Raw genomic sequence first — 19,722 nt, 5'->3', positions numbered from 1 at the left:
CATTAAAAACTAATTCCATTAATATACTTTAATAAGATGTTTGTTGTTTGTTTTCCAATCTGCAAGTATCAAAAGTCCTTAAGTTTTTTTCCCCTTATATTATTTATGGATGAATCGATGATTCCTGTTAAGTTGTATCACACCTGTGTGCCAAGGTTTGATTATAGCCCAAGTTCAGTAAATTTTTTGTCAAAACAATTGGTATATCTTGAGCATTACTGAGCCAACAGGACATCAAAATAAAAAGTTGTCTAAAGTTAAAGGCACAGTACATTAACAAACAAATGATCCTCAGTCACAAAATTAAAAAATGCAGTTTGGGATGGGGGTAGGCGGGAGGGGAGTTAATCCAAACTACAGCAATGACATCTTCAAACCATCTCCTGAACAGGGCTGCTGATCGTTCCTTTCATCTTTTCTTGTGACCTTGAGCTGCCTTAAAAAAAATTTCAGTGGAGAATCACAGCTGGTAATGTACTGCGAGTTCTTGAAGCTACACAAGGCTAAGTTACATGTGGTTTCCATATTAGCTTGTTTGGCAGGGTGACCTACTGCAAGGCAGGTTCAGTTGTTACTCCACTAGTCAACCCCCTGGGAGTTATAGTTTCCTCCATATCCATCACTGTTGTAATAGATTTAGTAGCCACCTCCACCAAAGCCCCTGCTACTCCCATGGCCACCTCCTCCACTGCGGCTACTGCTTGCGTGCCTGCTTCTGAAGCTGGAGCTCCTTGCCCCACTACTTTGTTGATAATCTCTGGCACCAAACCCTCCACTAAACCTACTTTTGGAACGTCCACGACTGCTACCCTTATAGTGATGTTCAAAAGCCAAATTTTCTAGCCAAGATGGCACTTCTTGTTTGGCTTCAACAAGAAGATCCAATAAATCCTTGGTAATATTTCCATTCTTATCATTGAAGAATGAGGTGGCAAGAACAAGGTTTCCTACATGTCCTGTACGACCTAGGCGATGCACATATTCTTCAATATCACTAGGCAAGTCAAAATTGATAACATGCTTCACATCAGAAATATCTAATCCTCTTGCTGCTACTGCCGTAGCCACTAGAATTGGGCGTTTTCCTGAGCGGAACTGGTGAAGAGCCTCTTCTCTCTCTCTTTGTGAACGGTCTCCATGGATACTGGTGCAAGCATATCCTTCATTATATAAGAAACCCTCCAGGGAATCTGCACCCTTTTTGGTCTCTACAAATACCAAGGTCAACCAATTCTTGCCTGCTGCATTTAGGAGGTCAAGCAGAAATGATCTTTTGTCTGGCTCTTCCACCCAAACCACTTTCTGTGTGATGTTTTCAGAAGTAGACCCAACTCTTCCTACGGCCAGAAATATGTACTCATCCAAAAAGTCACGGGCTAAAATCTGTATTTCCTTAGGAAAAGCAGCACTAAACATCATAGTGTGGCGGACACCCTTTGGAGGCATAGTATCTTGTTCAATTATTCTACGGATCTGAGGTTCAAAACCCATATCCAACATTCGATCAGCTTTATCCAACACCAAGTATTTGCAGAAGTCTAATCCGATGTTTCCTCTTTCCATCATATCCACTAGACGTCCAGGAGTGGCTACTAACAAGTGGCATCCACGTTCCAAGTCTCTAATCTGCAGACCAATGTCTGCACCACCATAAACCACACAAGGACGAACTCTGGATCGCAATGAGAATTTTCTGGCTTCCTCATAGATTTGTCAATTCTCTTGTTGGTGCCAATACCAAGGAGATCGGATATTGTTTACATCTTCCATATCTTCCATTTTCCTTCATTGCTCTCACAGATTTGCCTGGACCGTCTGCATAAATCTGACTCAAGATGGGCAAGAGAAATGCTGCAGTTCTTCCAGACTCTGTTTGGGCGCAAGCCATCAAGTCTCTTTTCTCCTTGATAATAGGAATAGCATGCTTTCAAACTGGAGTTGGGCGAGTATAACGAGTAAGCTCAATGTTTCCCATAATAATTTCTCCCATCTCAACATCACTGAAACTTTCAATATGTGGAGGACAGTTGTTGCCTGTGGCCTCAACAGGAATGTCATCATATTTCTCAGTGTTGCCTCCAGAGAAAAGTTCTTGTTCCAAGCGTTCACTTGGTGGGAGTGGTTTGGACCAGTCATCTTCATCCGATTTGTCACACCAGCGACTGTTTCCACCACGTTCATACTTGCCAAAGCCACCTCTATCTCCACGGCTGCCAATACCATCATAGTCACTCCTCCCATGATCATCAAACCTTCCTCTTGACCCACTTCCTCGATCACTGAAGAAACTAGACTGTCCTCTTGAGTCACTGCGGGACCCAAAACTGCTGGATGCATCCTTATCTTTACTAGAACTCCACCCTGAAGTCTTTGTCGTAGAATCCTTTGGTAGCTTCTCTGTTCCTTAAGTGAGGAGGGATATAGCGCCCTTTGCTAGCTGTACTTCCTCCAGCCTGATTATCTGAAGAGTTCAGGTCTAGGCCAGCAAACTGCTGGTCCAGCCCGAGCGCATTTTCCACTGCCACATGACTCATCCCTGAAGAATAACCGAAAACTCGGAGTCTTCCGCTGCTGCTAAGCAAGTGCAAAGCTTCACCATGATGACCCTCTCACGGGAGAACTGCGGCTTTGAAAGGGGGGAAGGGGAAAAGGGAGAGGGGATGGGGGAAGGGGGAGGAGGGGAGAGGGGAACACGAGGTAGTCACTGCTCGGCCGTTGGGACCAGACTCTAAATACAGAATTTTAAAGAAGATCTTGAAAAAGTAAATCTGAAAATACCTTTAGTATCAACCTTCAATCCTGACTACTCTCCAAACAACTCTGCAGCAGACAGCTCTTCTGTCAAGAAAATGGAAGACTTCTAAGCTCTTCCTTCTGCCACCAGATCCATCCTTCCACTGGTCACCACTTCTCAACCCAGAGGCCTCAAAGCACTGCCTCTCACAAAATTATCTCATTTGTCATAGGCAATTTTACAACATGGAAGACTTGCTATGTAAAATAGTTGACTTTCCCATGTCATTTATCATCTCTTCACAAGCCTGGGGGCCTCTATTGATTATGAAAATGTCTTCCAATTTTTTTTTCTGTCACACTAAGAAAGGCAAAAACATCTGGAGTTTACAATATAACATTGTTATCCAACTATAAACATTGCCATGAATACAGATACTTGGTTATAAAAATGTCATGATTTGTTTTCAGTAGATAACAGGTATAAGAATGCATTAGCATATGAGTGAGGACATAGTTGTGAGGGTCCACGATGTGGTCACCACCAAAAAAACTTGAAGTGGAAGATTTAAAGTCCATCAAAACTTCTCCATTGACAACTGTGCAATCTTTCCTAACTGACTCAACATTATCTTCATCCTCAGCCAACACTGCGTGGATGAAGTCCTCTGAAATCAAGAGTCTGACTCTGAGACCAAACACTAGATGTTCTACGTTAACTTCTTTGAGAGGCAGCACCCCCATATCTGTGAATGTCACAAATGCAAAACTTATAAAATTTAACAAAACATTCAGTACGTCACAAAATAGTGATACTTCTTACAATTCCAGTCCTGGGAATTTATCCAAAAAACTATAAAACAGGATACAGTAAAGCCACCAGCACAACCATACCCACTGCATCACTATTCACCATAGCCAAGGTGTGGAATCATACCAGATATCCGTCAGTGAATGAATGGATCAAGAAAATGTGGTATTTGTACTCTCATCCATTAGAAAAAATGACACTACAACAATTGTAAAGACCTGGAAAAGAATATATTAAAAAATAAGACCCAGAGAGACAGCTCAAATTAGCTTATAAACTTATAAATAAATGCATTGAAGGGTATACAAGTATATACAAGTGAGTTAACTGAAATATGGTAGATTCATGGAAGAACTCAATGTAATTCCTTAGAAAGGCAAAGAGTTCCTAGGATTTGGAAACAAGAGCTTTATCTTGTGTGATTGTTGTTCTTAATGTACTATATTATTTCTCTTCTCTTTTGTTGCCCTTATGGTTAATCTCATATTGTTACTGTATCTGACTTTGTTACCTGGTATATTGTATATGCATTTATTTGTTTATTTGAAATAGGAAAAAGAAGGTGGGAAAACAAGATGATTGCAAGTGAGTCAGGGGGAGGGAAAAGGGGACAAAAACATGAGAAGGGGTATCAATGTGTGAGAAGTAATTCACCTACTACCTGATGATTGTAACTGTAACCCCTCTATACCTTATCCCAACAATAAAAATAAATAACTTGGGAAAAAGAAAGGCAAAGAGTTCAACAAAATAATTACAAGGAATCAGGTATCAAAAGGGGTAGGGTGAGATCCAGAGGGAAAGGGATTGATGAATAAAGAAAATTGAGGAAAAGGGAAGTCCAAGAGGGATGAGATGAGACTGTTGTAAGGAGTTAGACTGGTCAACATGCATTGTGTTCATAAACTTCTTTGTTAACTGGCAAAAATTAGACTGTATGGTTACAATGAAGAAAAATGTGAAAAGATATAGATTCAAATCAACACAACACACTGCTAGTTCCCCAAAAATAATGATTGCCACAAAAATGGAAAATACAGCAAAAATCAGTAGGTTGGATGTACTCACTTAAGTAATGATATGACTTCTCACTACTGTAGTCTATTTGTGTGTGTGTGTATGTGTATGTGTGTGTGTATGTGTGAATAGATGCATGCCTGTACAAAGCCTGAGTTCTGTTGCTGAGCCTTGTTTTCTCAAGTCTAGCACCCTGCAACTTAAGCCACAACTCCAAGTCTGTTTTTGGTAATTTGTTGCAAATAAAATTCACACATTTTCCTACCCAGGCTGGCTTTGAACCCTGATCCTCAGATACCAGCCTTATTAACAACTAGAATTATAGGTGTGAGCCACTGGTGTCAAAATTTGGTTTTGTTTATTTTGTTTTTGCTTTTGTTTTGCTGGCCACCTAGAGTTGAATCTCTTTGATTTCCTTATAGATTGGCTTTGACCTTTGAATCTTTAGTTTCCTGAGCAGCTAGGATTATAGGCATGAGTCACTGATACCATTCTACTGTAGTCTATTTTGAAATGACTCTGATTTAAAAGGAAGAATAAAATGATTCTAAGGAGAGTTGTATCACAATTAGAGTTGAGATGAGGCAGACTCTGAACAATGAGTAAACAGAAACATGAAATGGCATGTTTTGCTTGTTTCGAAGTTGGAAGGGAAAATACATGAAGAGTTAAGAAAGATTAGCAGGGTCCTGGCTTGGGCAGTGAGTTAATCGCCGATGACAGTAAATGGAGTGGAGAATATTTATAATAATTAGCAGCAAATTGATGGAAAAGGAAGAATCAAATGGATCAAGTTTAGGAAGTTTTATGCCACTGGCTTCTGGTATTTATCAAGATAGAGTTTTTACACTAAAAACAGATAGATGAGGTAGATACTGAAATGTACAGTTATATAATCTAGTAAAGATAGTAAAGGATATATCTTGTTTTTAACATATCTTAATATCTAAAAATATCTCATAATATCTAATAATATTGAAGGTAAGAACAGAATCCCAGGAAGGAATATTATCTTAGAAGCATATAGCTAGGAAGAAATTGTAAAAATAGCATCAATAAAAAAAGAATGCTAGAATTGTCTAAAGGCATATACAGGGATGAATGACTAAGGTACAAAAAGAGGGATTTGCAATTGCAACTGATTGAGTATAAAAGAGGAGGCAGATGACTAATTCTCTGAGACAGTGTATTAATTTTGAATATGAGACATCTTTTCATCCTCTCCAACTTGAAGATAAATGCTTTTTAATTTTTTTGAAAAAGAAGGCACAGGTACATATTACTTGGGGACATCTGAGAGAATTCAATTCTAAAAAGTATCAGAAAGCATATTTTATATTTTTATCACGGCTTTACACATTTAAAAGTCAGGATTAATGGGTTTTATTTTGTTATCTTTTTTCAGTACTTTAGAAACATTATTTCTTTGCCTTTATCCATTTCTACAGAAAAGTTTTTCAGTAAGTAATTTGTATCTTTTTCCTCTGGGTGCCTTCAAGATTCTCTGTCTTTAGCTGTGTGTGTGTGTGTGTGTGTGTGTGTGTGTGTGTGTGTGTGTGTGTTTTAAATCAATTTATTATCTTTAAGTAGTCATACAAAGGAGTTGCCATACAATGAAGTGTTTTATGACTACAATTCATCGTGGCAAGTGTACATCCCTTTGAACACACTCACCATTACTTCCCATACCTTTTTTTCTTAGTTTTGTAGGATATGCATTGAATTTGTGTGAGAGTGTGCATGTATATGTGTGTATGTGTGCCCGCATGTATCTTGTTTGCTATACCTTTAGCTTTGAGCTTGCTAGTTGAAGTCTGTCATTAGTTATGGGGAAAATAATTAGTAGTATCTCTTGAAATATCTTTTTCTACATCACTTTTCTTTCTTCTCCTTCGGTGATAACTACACATATTATTTAATATTGGATGCTCTTATAGATGTTTTCATATATACATGTCTAATATATATGTAGATGTAGGTGTTTTGCATATGTACATAAGCACAGAGATTTTATTTTTCTCTATTCCTCTATTTTTCTTTATCTTGGACTTATAATTTAGGTAATTTCTGCTGCTTGATTTAAATCTATCAATGAGACTGAGGAAAGTCTTTAGCTCTAAGCAAGTTGATCTTATTTTCTAGCATTTCCTCCTGATCCTTGTTTAAAGCTTCTATCTCTGCTACATTTTCTGCTATTGTTAGACTTTTACATTTGATTCCTTAACATACAGATCATGCTTTGTTGTCTGATAATTTCAACATTTGTTCCACATATGGAAGATTTCTGGATATTGTCACTTTGGAATGTTTTCTCATGCCTTGTATTGTATGCTTTGTATACAATAGTAGATACTAAATTACATAGAGTTGGTGATTAAAGATGAGTATGTCTAATTCTAGGAGGCCATTAGCATGAAAATTTGACTTACATAGTTAGTAACCGAGCTAGATTTGAAGTCCATTGTTACTATAATTAACAATAGTGAGCACAAGGTTTTGTTTGGTCTATTAGTATCTGTGCTTCGATTGCAGAATGTGGAGTTGAATATTTCTTCTATAGCTTGGGATTCTGTTAGTTCCTCTGTTGGTTACTTTTGATTATCCACTTTATGTGACTGAAAACCATCTGGGAAAGATTAGTAATGCACAACTCCAAGTGTATCTGTAAAGTGAGAGGCAATTACATCAGAAAGCTGTAGGACAATGAATGGCTTCATCCATTGATGAGTTCATAATAAAATGGCATTACGAGAAATCAGTGGAAAGTAAAAGAACAGGGAAGAGGTAGTTCAATGATGTCAGGTGGGGTGGATTCAGGAGAGACTATATCTTGTGCTGACTCCTTCCCGTTGCTTCTCTACTTGCTTCCTGTTAACTATCTGGTAAGGTACTCTGCTGTGACGTGACCTCCCAAACATGGTAGGCTGACATTTCTTTAACTAGAAGCAAAATAAATCCTTTTCCCTTACATTGTTTCTACCAGATGTTTTGTGACAATGATGAGAGAATCTGACTAATACAGAAAAGTTTTACCAAGAGTAGAGAGTCATTGCTATAATTAAATTTAACTGCAAAGTGATATGGGAGGTATATGAAAAAGTTTGAAATAGATTGAGAAGTCAAGAATGCCGTAAGAAAAGTTTAATGAGTGATTCTGATAAAGCTAAAAAGACCAACAAAGTGGAGAAAACAGAAAATTCAGGTAAGACTTTATCTATCTAGCTAACTAGCTAGATAGATATATATTTTACAACATTAAGAAGAATGAAAGAAAAGGTGGGTTAGGAGGGACTGGTGAGAATGTTGGAAGGAGTGACATTGACCAAGATATATTGTATTATTAAACTGTTTCATTAAATGCCAATTTCCTATACAACTACCTAAAGATAAAAACAACAACAACAATAATAATAAATGCTGATGGAAATAGAGATAATTAGGGCAATGGTCATAAGATTTCAAGTTTAAAGGATACTCTGTTGCAAATTTAGATAAACTGTCATTTGCATTCTGCCAAATAATTTGACTAAATTTTGTCCATGTTCTGAGATTTTGAGAGGAGAAAAATCTTAAAGAAATAGACCCATTAATTAGGTGAAGATATATCATAACATCGTAGAATTTAAGCTATGTCATAGATATTACTGGCATTGAGACAGGAGCAGAAAGTAGAGCAGAGAGCTTTGAAAGCATGCTGTTTGCCAAGAAAAGAAAGGTGTTTACATATGGGGACACAGAAAGTGTGGCTTTTTACCCTCCCCAACCCTCCCAATCATTTTGTTTTACCCCTCCCCTTCCCTGTTTCCAATAAACAAATAAAAACATGGGAAGGCGTATCAATGTTCAAGAAGAAATGTGCCCACTACCTGACAAATGTAACTGTAACCCCTTTATACATTACCCTGACAATAAAATGCAATTTTAAAAAGGTGTGGCTTCTGAAGAAAACTAATGCCATCAAGCCAAGCTAGAAACACTACACAAAGGTAACAGGAAACTGGTTAAACTCCATCTGTCCTAGATTCCTGTGAGTCTAAAATTTACACTATTATGAAAGGCTTCCCCTGGAAAAGAGACCACTCTGAGCCTCCCTGCTTGTAAATAGGGCCATCTACAGAAATATTTACCCCAGTACTCAGGACTCTGCAGGAGAACTGGGTTTATCTGAGCTGGTGGCAAACCTTGCTCTCATCCACAGGACAGCATGCATTCACAGCATGTAGAATGCAAGAGTCCTGATGGTTTTACCAAGACTTCAGAGGAAGTCTTGGAAGAATCAGGATTCCAATAAGTAGCCACTGCAAAAGCAAAGCATGAAGCTTTAAGGGTAAAGCCTAAGCTGCGATGGAAACACCAATAAAGAAGAGATGGCAAGAACAAATGGAAGAATGACATGGGTTCAAGTGAATCAGACTAAAAGGGAAGCAATGCAGGCTGAAGCTGCAAGGATATGTGATAAAGGCAGTTCAAGTTCATGAACCATAGTAACTTTGTGCACTAAATGTGATTATTTCTTATACTCAGTTCTGTAAATTTTCTCTCTGCATTGGGGTTTTCTTCCATTATATCTGGGCTCTAGTAAAGTTTTAGTGATATGTTATATAAAATCATTGATAATTCTTGGACATAAGAAAGGAAGCATACCATCCACACTTGGTAGCAAAATTTAGAATTATCTTAGTTAATCAAAGATAGACGAGCTTAAAGAAGTGACAGTGTCTAAAAAGAAATACACTTTTTATCTGATTTATGTAACTGTGACCTTTATATATTGCCCTTATAATAAAAATGGGCTGGGAGTGTGGCATAGTGGTGGAGTGCTTGCCTAGCATACAGAAAGCCCTGTGTTTGATTCCTTGGTACCACTTACACAGAAAAAGTCAGCAATGGTACTGTGACTCAAGTGGAGTACTAGCCTTGAAAAAGCTCAAGGAAAGTGCCCATGCCCTGAGTTTAAGCACCAGAATTGGCAAAAAAAGGAGAAATAAATAATAATTACAAAAAAATTTATGATAGGGTTGATTTAACCCCAGGTGAAATTCAAGATCAAAATGGTGGTTATTAGCAGTGATGTGGTTAGACTTGCTATCACTGGATATAAAATAAAATAATATAGACATTTTTCAGAGCAGAGCAATTTAACATACTGTAACTGCGCTTTATTTCTTCATCATCAAAAAATGAATAAATGGAAAAGATTAATCCTAAGGTAAGGTTATCTAAGGGTTTATGGAATCAAGGTTCAGAATAATTCATTTGTTAGACTAATGAAAATATGTACATTTGGTTTCAAGTTAATGAACGTATTTGTGAATCTTGATTTCTGTCTATTTATGCACATATATAAATATTTATAACTGTAATAGTGAAAAAATATTTCACATTTGATTTTCTTGTAATTCATAGTATGGCATTAAAAATATTACAGCTTTAAGGAACCAAAATATCTTAGTAAGATCTTGATTTTAAGGCTACTTAAAACTTTTCTTGCTGGTGCTGGTGGATCATGCCTATAATCCTACAAATCAGAGGGCTGAGATCTGAGGGTTGCAGTTGGAAGTTATCCAAGTTAAAAAATTGCATGAGACTCTTAACTACAATTAAGCACCAAAAAGCTGGAAGTGAAAGAGTGGCTCAAAGTGTAGAGTAACAGCCTTAAGTAAAAGGCCAAAAAAGAGGGCAAGGCCCTGAGTTCAAGCCCCACTATCTACAGAAACATACAGAAAATGTCCTCAAAAATACTGTTCTTGCAAATCCAGTCAACAAATTTTTCTTCTAAATTTTTGTTGGTCATGGGGCTTGAGATCCTCAAATCTCAGGCTCCTGAGTAGCTAGGATTACAGGCATGAGCCACCAGTGCCCAGCTCAGTCAACAAATTTTAAACTACATCTCTTCAGAACCTATTTGCCCTAGAAATAATTCCACTATTAGCCATTGTTTTCAATTCTTCCATGCTACATTAGGTTTTTAAAGCATTGTTTTAGGAAACCAGAACATAAGATTCCTTACTTAGAAGGAACCCTACCCATCGAAGCATATGCTTTTCTTTAACTATTCTTCAGTTACTACTTTTAATTTGGAGGAAAGAATACAAGTTCTGAGTCCCTACCTGAGCAACTAAGCCTTTTATTTTTTCCAGTTTTCCTATGTACACATATATCTTCCTCAAATTCCTTGCTTATCTTTGAATATCCATTCAGAGACTATTGCATTTGATCAGTGTTGAGGTCTCTCTTGGTATTATTGATACAATATTTAAATAGAAACTTGCTGACAAAATAATACAGGCTTCTCTCAAAGAAATAAAACTTAGGTATTTAATAATATTCAAAAAACATGCAATGAGCAAAACTGTTAAATGTGTAGGGAAAATCATTTTTCTTGTGGAATTCATGCTGTCATTTGTAGTCTGATGTTTTAATCCACTTGCTTTTCAGTGCTGAGTGAACCACACTCTCTACAAAGCCTAAAAATGTAGCCTGGAAGTGAGTCATTGTGTGCTGACTCTCTAAATCTCTCAGGTATCATTTGATGTACAGGTCCATGGAATATAACCACTATCATGTAGATAAAGAGTTGATAGGGGCTTAATAAGTTTATTGGCTGGATTAAATCAACAATTTTGAAGAGTACACACCTAATCAAATTCCCAACACAAAAACAGCACTTCTAAAACAAACCCAGACTGCTAAATCAAGAAGAATGAGGACCTGCATATAATAAAAATTAAAGTTATATGTAAAATGTCTTTTCTCCCTCAGTCTGTTTATGGTTTTGTTGTTGTTTGGGATTTTTGTTTTTGTTTTTGTCAATCCTAAGGCTTGCACTCAGGGCCTGAGTACTGACTGACCTTGGGCTTTCCCAAGGCTAGAACTCTACCACTTGAGCTACAGCACCACTTCCAGCATATTCTGTGTATGTGGTACCAAGGAATCAAATCCAGGGATTCATGCATGCTAGGCAAGCACTTTACCATTAGGCAACACTCCCTGGCCTGATCCCATTCTCCAATTTATTTTTTATGTATTTATTTACTTACTTATTTATTTATTGTGGGTCACGGGGCTTGAGTCCAGCCTGGGCTCGGTCCCTGAGCTCTTCAGTGTAAGGCTCCCACCCTACCCTTGAGCCAAGCTCCACTTTCCCATTTTCTAGAGGTTAATTGTTGATATAAGTCCCAGATCCTTTTGTGCCCGGGGCCAGCTCTGAACCTTGGTCCTCAGATCTCAACCTCCTGAGTAGCTAGGATTACAGGTGTGAGCCACCACCATTTTAAATTGTATTTTTTTTAACCATCTCCAGGCAAGTAGGAGGTGAAGCAAGACAGTATAAAAAGAGGTGGTAGTGGGGGTAGTTGGCATTAGTACTTTCTATTTTTCACAGCTCAGAGGAGCCTATGAATTGCCAGGGATGAATGTTTTCAACAATGAACATGTCACTGCTCTGTTGTTGATGGTGGCTTGGTTCTTCATGGATCTTCTCTTACAGGAATTAGAAGGAAACACTACACAATTAAATGCTGTGTTGTGGAATCAGTGGACTTGGACAAACAGATGCTGAAGAAATGTAGTTTAAAATTTGTTGACTGGATTTTCAAGAAATAGGACAGTATTTTCGAGGATATGTTCTGTATGCTAGTGCAAATGGGGGTTTGAACCCAATCAGCTATTGCTGATTTAGCTTATAATGTTTGTTTTGTTGCTTTTATGTTGTAACATGCTTTCAAAATTATTCTCACTTTAGAAAAAAAAATCTCATTTTAGCCTTAGCCAAAGGAAATTCTAAATTTGGGAATAGTGGATGACAAATCTAATTATTTAAAGTTCTTTTATTCCCACTTCCTCCATCAAGACACAGAGTAAAAGGCAAGATTATATATTGAGATCTCTGTGATGCCCTCAGATGCACTGGTCATGGGAAACAAAGCAATCATGGGGATGATTTTAGTTTATTTTTGGAGTGATTGCTTATTGGTGGACATTTTGAAAGATAAAAAATAACAACTTATCAATCTGATAGATGGAAATTTGACATTAGTTAAAAAAATAAGTATCTTTACTAGAAAAAAATATTAAGTCCAACCAAGAAGTACATTTTTCTTTAAAATTTCAGATTACGCTAGATATACCATCTGTAAGGAACATTCTTGTTTATTCGTTGTCAAATTGACAAACATTGTCTACATTTCTATATGTTGCTTTTAGCGTTTATATTACTAAGTACCATGCAGGCAATTATTTCTGGGGCATTATCAGTTGGAATTAAATTCCATTTGAAATTTCCCCCAAGATAAATTTGCAAGCACATCACAATACTGGAAGAAAAAAAAGTGAATGTTTTCATGGTTGGCTTTGGGCTTCCAGAATAGTCTTGTGACCTGGGATTGATTTCAAAGTCACTGGCTGCTGATCACTGGCTATTCTTTCCAATCTTTTTTTTTTTTCAGTACTTATATCTGGGGAAATTTCTTTTCAACTTCTCTAAAATAATCTATGTTTCTGTAACAATGAGCATAATTGAAAATTAGGGCATATTATTCACAGCTCAAAATATATCTCTACTAAACAGGACCCCATGATGCGATGGAGAGCAAGTACAGAGAGAAAGAATTGAGAGAGAAAGAACTTCTGGATCTCATGGAAGAAGAATTGAGGATATAAATGATTGGTTAGGATTGGAGTGACATGATGAAGCAGTCTTTTAATAAATTATATGCATTTAGTTGTCAATATGTGCTATGAAGATGGAGAAAACAAATACTTTCTCAACATTGGATGGTAGGAGCTTAACACCTAGGTATCATTGAACACATATATGTTGGATTTTTGTAGTAAAAAATGGGCTGGAAGTTATGGAAATAGCCAAATAGCCAACTAAGATACCCTACAGTGGATGATGAAATCAAGAAAATGTGTAAAATGAAGTTTTACTCACAGATTAGAAAATTATTTTGTTGGTAGGAAACAAGATGATTGGGAAGGGGGTGAGGGGGACATAAACATGAGAAGGGGTATCAATATGTGAGAAGTAATGCACTTCTTACTGCCCGACGAATGTAACCGTAACTCAGTTATACATTATCCCAACAATAAAAAATTATTTTGTCATTTTCAGGGAACTAGATGGATTTAGAATGAGCTGTGTTAAATGAAGTCAAGCAGGCTCATTTAGAAAAAAATAGCAGCTTTTCTTTCATACATAGAAGCTAGATTTAAAACAAAAGACACAGGTAAGAAAGCAGGAATAATGGTCAGAGACATTACATCTCCAAATTAACAAGTTCCCACTGCAGTTGATTTCTAAGAGACATAGTAGGGATGTTATTGTAATTTTACTTTGTAGCTATGCTCTTCAAAGCATTTTACCCACAGATCTCTCCTGAAGTTCTTTGGCCCCTAGAGTGTTATCACAAATGGAACAAGAATTAAAAAGCAGAAGCATTTTTCCATACTTAATTTTGTTAGGATTCTACACTGTTAGAACCCTATCAGTCTTATACTTTAGATGCTGATAAAGATGGCAAAGAATTGAGGCCAGTCTGGGACACAATCTATTATTTTTACTTTAACCGTAAACCCCTCAAACAGTCTATCTTACAGAAGTAGTGGTGAAGAATAATGGATGCAGACAGCTCTGAAATGCCATAACAAAATCCATCATCCTTTCCAAATTTCTCTCTGGTTTGCCATTTCGAGGCAAGCATGGCATAATGAGATAGAGATTAAATGCCACGAATTACTCATCCTGGGCCATTAGGAGAATGATTGTTTCAAAAAAAAATCACCAATGTAAAATATAACTAAAACAGGGGTTTAATTTTTAAAGTAGGATAAAGTTAGTGTATAAACACTAAACAATGTTTTCAAGGTTTCCTTTGAATTTCCGAGTGCCACTGGCATATTCCATCAGATGAACTCCCAGCTTCTTGATTCAAAGCCAACAGCCTGCTTAGATGGACTTTCAATTCAGTAAGAAAGGATTTTCTCTGTATTCTGTGTTCTTGAATCATCCAGGGTTTGCTCAGTTTTGAATAAATTCTAAAGCAAAATTCTATCCAAAACAACAGGGAATGTCAATTAAAGGCATCTGGTGAATGACAAATGTAGATCCAAAAGAATCCTAAGTCAAACAGAGAACAATGTCATCAAGAAAGCAAACCCAACTGGGCAGATGACATCGTGAATTTCTTCAAAATGAGAGGAAGAAAATGATTTGAGGCCTGGGAATTCAGGAATTTAATGTACAATCCTACACATGCTACTTCTCAACTCGGTACACCAGAGAATTCATTAATGATGAAAATTAAAATATATCTAGCTCATTCACAATATGAAGTTTGCAAAAATTCATGAGCTCAGATACTAATAAGAGATACTGTAAAAAAGTGTGCTAATTTTTTAATGATGATGAATTTTAAAATATACTCAAGCCATGAAAAATTTTATACTCTTCCTTAATGTCTATATCCTTCTTTCTACAAAATTAAGAAAAGCAAAGAAAGGGGTGAGTTAGGATGGGAAGGATGGGTGAGAATGTTGAAAGGAAAGGCACTGATCAACATGCAGTTTTTCCCAAAAGCTTCTTGTTAAATGGAAACTCCTTTGTTCGACTTAAAGATAATTTTAAAAATAGGATATAAAGAAACATAAAGAAATGGTAAAAATACTGTGAAATACCAGTAAGGTTGTTATATACATTGGCAATATTTGGGACAGTAAATATACAAAAATAATATAGAAAACATGTATTTTGAGAAACAATATGAAGTGAGCAGAAGCCAGAATAGTGACAGAAGGGGAAAATAGTTTCGAGTAACATTAAAATTAGCTTCTAGATTTATGAAGGAGATAATAAGAAACTAAAACATCATCATGAAAAACTCCCTAACACAGTCTAAAAAGAACATTTTCAAAGATTTCCTTTGAACCATTTTCAGTGAAAAGGTTTAGCAATATGTAGATTGAACAATATCAGGCTTAAAAATCAAGTGACTTACTGAAATCAGCTCTGAATATTAAACTTGGGTGGATCCAGGTGGCCCATGGATACATTCCTAGCTACATGGAAAACTAACACTAAAAGGACTGAAGTTCAAGACTAATCCAGAAACTCATGTGACCATCTCATTGGAAGAAGCTGATTCTGATGGTGAATACTGTCAACGTTGTATACCTGTGTTTCTATGTGTCCCGCAATAGTAGTTTATAATCCCAACTACTAAAAAGACAGACAGGGAAATAGGGAGTTTAAAGCCTGCCTAAGAAAAAGCAAGAGTCTATGTCAAAAACAAAATGCAAGCCAAAGGGTTAAAATCATGGTTCAAATGGTAGAGCACTGAAAAGCATGCTCAAGATTCTGGGTCCTAGTCTCAATATTGTAGTTGTCATCTTCACCATCATCACCATTGTGGTCATAATCGTCATTTATCAAATTTTGTTATGGACGAAAGTCTTTGTCTCATCTAATTTCATACTTTGAATCCTTAACTCCTAATATGATGGTATTTGGAGGTCCTAAAGAGGACCTATGAAACAGTGACCTAGTAAGACTTCAGAGAGCTTTCTTTTTCACTTTTCCACATGAAGATCCACGACAAGGGCTTGTCTACAAGGTATCAGTAAGATACCAATAAACCAATAAGATAGCCCTTCCGCAGGTGCAGAATTGATGTACCTTGATCTTCGATTTCACATATTCCAGAATTTTGAGAAAATAACTTTCCATTTCATCCATCTAGTCTATGACACAAACTGACTCACTGCTTTGACTGTGTATTTACTCAGGAATTAATGTTCAATTTGTGAATCAGCATATGACCTAGGATCATAAAACTCAAAGCTAGTAATAAACAGAATTCTCACCTAGGTTAACTACTCAGCTTATGCTTCCATCTTTTACACAAAATTAAGTGGTCCTGCAAACTTAACTGGAATTTCTCCTGTAAGAAATCACTAATAAGATGATTGCTTAAAAATGATATCCTGCTCCTTTATTTTTATATGCTTTAGTCTACAGTGACATAATCAAGACTTAAAGAGTAACGTGCAGTTAGGAATAGGAATTCTGTTAACATTTAAAGCATCTCAGGATTTTAAAATATTATTGCCCAAGAACAGTCATGGATTCTAAATCAAATTAATTGTGTAAACTTTGTTTACCAAACACAGGAAACATTTACTTCCAAGTATAAAATTTTACATTCTGTCACGATAAACACTTAAAAAGTAGTACGTGCATGTGTGTGTGTGTGTGTGTGTGTGTGTGTGTGTGTGTGATATTCTCAGACTAACATAAACTTTTAAGTTAAAAAGTGACAGTTTTTAACTAGGTAACATAGCTGGCTCTTTTCTTTGATAAAGAATAATCTCCTAGGGCCGGGAGTTTGGCCTAGTGGTTAAAGTGCTTGCATAGCATGCACGAAGACCCGGGTTCGATTCCTTGGTACCACATATATAGAAAAAGCCGGAAGTGATGCTGAGGCTCAAGTGGTAGAGTTTTAGCCTTGAGAAAGTCCAAGGACAGTGCTCAGGCCCAGGAACTGGCAAAAAAAAAAAAAAGAAGAATCTCCTCCGAGTCATTTTAATTAAGGACAACCATTTTCCTTATGTTGGTGGGCTGAGAAGATATGAGAAAGCAGTGATATATGAGCTCTACTGTTGATATTTGGACAAATATAGGCAACTCGGGTTCTCTTAATCTGGGAAGCTTAAGCCTTTCCACCAATATGAAATATTTTACCTAAAGCAAATACAAATAGGAAATCTTCCAGCATCATTAAGTACTCACAATACCTTACAGTCATGGCTCAGTTAATCATTTGCTTTTTGAATGTTTTTCCTCCAAGAACAAGGAAGTGTCTAATGGTATATTTTAATTAGACAAAATAGTCTATTTTGCCTTCATACATTTTTCTCCTATCACTTGTTTATGAAAATATGTGTGATGTCAGTAGTTTGCTTTCATATTTAATTTATAATTAGAAAATGCAGTAATAGATAAATTTGCAGTTTGGTAATTTGCACGCAGTTCACATTTTATTACAATGAGCAACTCTGATGATCACAGAAACTGGAACCTCTGGTTCTGGCCTTTTATGTTATTGAAAAATCTACTATTAAAACAATGAATCTGAACTTTTCCTCAGAGTTTGTTAAATTAACTTGATTAAATGTTAAACACATTATTCATACTCTCTATATATTTTCATTTTCTAAGAAACCTTGCCGGAAAATGGAAATAGCGATGAAAGGGGCGATGTGGATCAAGACACATGGCAATCATAAACTGGCATGACAAAATGAAACACATCTGTACAACTACTTAAAGATAATAAAAAGTAAAATTAAGTTTTAAAAGACTACGCAAAACTTGCCCATACATACATAGCTAACGAATGGTAAAAGTAACATTTGACTAGAAAAAAATACTAGAATAAAGAGGAGAAACCCTGTTGGCTATCCCACAGTTTCTATTCCACATGTTTCTGCTTCTCTCTTAAGATACTAGATCCTAATTCTATAGAAAAAAGAAAAAATGAAAAATAGCCTGGGGCTGTCACAATACACAGTAGACGTAACACAAAGTGCTTGCATACTAGTGAAATGTGTTTGCATTTGTGGTTTTTCTGTGCCTTCAAATGAATGCTCCTACGCCATAAGCACATCTGTTTGGACGCCTTCTCCCCTTGGGTATGTGAACAAAGGACAGATTCTTTGAGCTTTCCTGATAGAAATTAACAGTCTGCTTTCATCCTTGCCTTGCGTGGCTTTCTTTGAGTTGCTCTACTTGTTCATATTTCTTTTCATAAGCTAAGAAGAGACTGAAAATTATCATGAATTTCCAAGAAGTTGGAAACAATGCTTAACTTCCATCAGGGCCCTGAGAATGTTCACTTAAAAAGGCTAAAAAAAAAAAAAAAAAAAGATTATAAGGGACCTGTAGGAAACTCATAGAAGAAATACATTACTGAATGCGATTGGTTTACAAGTACCTTTGACATAATTTCAATTTGTTTTTCTTAATTTACCCAGAAAATCTGAGAAAAAATTCAAGATATAAATATCTTCAATTTTAAATTTTAGCAGCATATTTGTGACTCAACAAACAGGGTGTTAAATATCATACTAGAAGTCTTATGGGAAGGGATAAGAATTGGTTGAATGAGAATTCCCACCAAATGCCAACCAGGGCACATAAACAAATCTTCATTTGTTAATAAGCTGGATACTGTTAGTGAATTGAAAGTTAACTAATGCTTTCCCACAAGCCTAATCACAATCACAAAGAATTCAAGTCCAACAGAAACAGAAAAGAGTTATATATATATATCCACTTTCAGAAAAGAAGTAAAAAGTGAAAGGTACTTACACTTTTGCTTCGAGAAAGCAAATCACCCGAATTTCTTTCCATGGTGGTGTTTTAAAGGCTTTACCCAGGACTAGTTATTGTCAACGTCAAAGCTTTCACAGCAACAATCATCCACTCAAAAGCCAACTGGAATGCTGGAAGAAAAAAGGCAAGGAAATGTTTAATCAAGTATATGATTAACACATGCACTTTGAAATGCTATCTTAGACTAGGACAATAATTCTTAAATAATTCATCACAACAGACTAAAACGGTAATGCGTTTAAAGCCATAAAAGTACACACAAGCAATATTTCCAAAGCAGCTTTTGTTAAATGTAAGTTAGAGATGGCAAGCACCATCTGTTTCCCATTGGTTATTCAAGTCCTACATTTTTAGTGGCTGAAATAAGTGTGAAAATGAAGATACAAGTGATTTATGATATGTGTTGATACCTGCTGCGACAGCTAAGAACACCTCAATTTTCTACTGAGGGATCATCAAGATAGACCTGTGCCCTGCTGAGAGAAACGTACCTGCATTTGAAAGGAAAGCCTGAGCTCTGCATCATGACTCTTTGTTTCCTTGTAGACTGTGGGATGGTCCCAGTGGCTCTGCAGTCAATTTAGTGAGTTCTGGACCTCATTAATTCGAAAAGCTTGTGAAGAATGCGTGAGAGACTATGGGTAGTTTGACTACTTAGCAATGGCGGCTATTTCAAAGACCATCTCCAAGTGGTTGCCGCTTTAAAATACTGACAGTCCTATTACCTAACCTTTGCTAGACACTCAGGAGAGTCTTTGTTTTATAGAAA

The 19,722-nt window shown here is 36.5% G+C and overlaps 1 pseudogene; it reads right to left on the bottom strand.

Moving 5' to 3' along the window:
- Positions 1-621: 621 nt before the first annotated feature.
- Positions 622-2,591, bottom strand: LOC150064456 (ATP-dependent RNA helicase DDX3X pseudogene; annotated as a pseudogene).
- Between the last annotated feature and the right edge of the window lie 17,131 nt (positions 2,592-19,722).

Source organism: Megascapheus bottae, chromosome 4 (genome assembly GCF_031878675.1).
Source record: "Megascapheus bottae isolate mThoBot1 chromosome 4, mThoBot2.hap1, whole genome shotgun sequence".
In the NCBI taxonomy this organism is placed as follows: domain Eukaryota; kingdom Metazoa; phylum Chordata; class Mammalia; order Rodentia; family Geomyidae; genus Megascapheus; species Megascapheus bottae.
Note: the sequence above shows the minus strand (reverse complement) of the source record. Positions and strands in the feature narration are given on the sequence as shown.